Source organism: Cucumis melo, chromosome 7 (genome assembly GCF_025177605.1).
Source record: "Cucumis melo cultivar AY chromosome 7, USDA_Cmelo_AY_1.0, whole genome shotgun sequence".
Lineage (NCBI taxonomy): Eukaryota > Viridiplantae > Streptophyta > Magnoliopsida > Cucurbitales > Cucurbitaceae > Cucumis > Cucumis melo.
The window spans coordinates 7,506,481-7,508,455 of record NC_066863.1 but is presented as its reverse complement, the minus strand read 5'-3'; positions in this window follow the sequence as shown (position 1 = coordinate 7,508,455).

Here is a 1,975-nt window from a genome sequence, read left to right as displayed (position 1 = left end):
AGAACCTACTTAAAGGAAACTTACTCCTCCTTCTCCCTCACACGGGAAAAAAGTTATTGAACCTATGGGCAATAGCCCATTTTTCTCGAACCTATAGAATCCTCTTTAAAGATAGACATGCGGATTGGACAAGTGCTCGACTATGCTCTATTCTACCTAATTGGTCTAGGCATTTACTCATAAAGAATTGGAAATCCCCTTGTCTCGACCAAAAGGAAGGAAGTAGACCCTTGCTCCTCGACCAACAGTCTCAGACTTTCATCTCTTCTCATCTATCTTTCCATCCTTTTTTATATGATATTTCTATAATAAGAGTGAGAAATCTCGCTACGTGGGGAAGTTCTTTTAAAGTTCAAAGTGGAGAGACTGATAGATATACGAGTTATGGTCATCGATTGATCGATCTTTCATAGATGGGGAAGCCAGACCTGATTGACTGCTCAGTGGGTTTACCTTCTTTAGTAGATTGAGTGGAACCATCTGGATCAATTGAAGAAGAGAGATGGGATCAGACATTGGCCTCTTAAAGCTCTAGCCCACCCTTTTCTTGAATAAAGCAGATGCAAACACAGCATCCGCAGGTAGGTAGAAAGAGAGAGGGAAAGTTTCAACTCGACCACAAAGAACTATCCCTTCCCTTTTTGAGCTGGTTTGAAAGCCTCTTCAGATTGATCAAGAGTCAGATGACATTGTTGAAAGGGAATTAGCTGTATAGGTTACTGAGACTATTCGTATTCTCTTTCAGAAGTCTATTTCAAAAGTGGACTAGGACACTCTTATTCGTCGAAAGGATGGTATTGAATGAAGAACCTCCAAGAAGACTGAGAGTTCGTATGAGTTGGATGGGTATAATATGAATAGGCTTGAATGAGTTTACTTGATCCTTATGAGAATGCATTTGATCACTCCACCAAGCCGGATGCGATTCCTTCTTTTCGAAGATAGGGTAGAGAAAGAGTTGTAGAGGTAGTAAAAAAAGAAAGATTCAGATGAGTTAATAGTTGCAGTTGGGGTCCTACGAACCTGAAAGAGACTGTAGAAAAGTTAGGCAAACTTCTTCTCTTTTATACTCTGTATGAGCATAGGCTTTTAGACTGCTGCGAAAGTGACAAGGATCAGAAAGGTAGGTCGGTCGAGGAGAGCCAAGCTAGAGTCTCCATAAGAATACATAGTTTTGGATGGAAGGGTGGGTTGTGTAAGCATGAAAATCCTTCTCATTCCAATACATAGAAAGAGGATGAAAGTCATTCCTTCTTTCTCCCATTATTTTAATGCCTAGTTAGAAAAGCTAAGCCTGCATTCGATTTGTATATATTAGAAAGTTTGTACCTTACCTTATAAATACCCTTTGCCAATTAACGAAGAAGGGAAGAGAGTCGAGGAGAAGAAAGTCTTCCCTGTCCCAATTCCGCTCCGTGGGTCCCTCCGAAAGAAAATGCTAATGAAAACTATCTAAACTTTTTAGCACTAATCTAGCTAAATGACTTGCTTGCTCGAGATCTAAGCGGATTTTAGTTCAAAAAGTACAGAGGGTGGACATGACTACCATTTAGCTAGGGGGTCAGATAGTTGTCGACCGTCCAGAAAATAAAGAGTAGGACAGGTCCTAGAACTGACTATTTAGAAGAAAGCCTATCCTCCTTCATCATCTTTTTGCACTTTCTTTCTCTTTTCCTTGTCCTTCATTTTATGTCAGAAATCCACTTTTCTTTCTAATGACTTTTTTTCACTTGTCTTGGTGAATCAAACTATAGTCAATGCCCACGGAGCGGGGAAAGCCTAGGGCTTGTGTAGAAGGCTGAGAACCTACTATTTAGAAGAAAGTGCTCAGACTCCTTTATGGAATGATTATATCTTCTGATTATTAAAATGAAAGCCCATCTCCTCTATTCATTCATCACAAGAAAGAGTAGGAAAGATCAAGGGTGGTGGTAAGATGAAAAAGAGGAAGCCCATAGCATAGGAAGTTATAGCT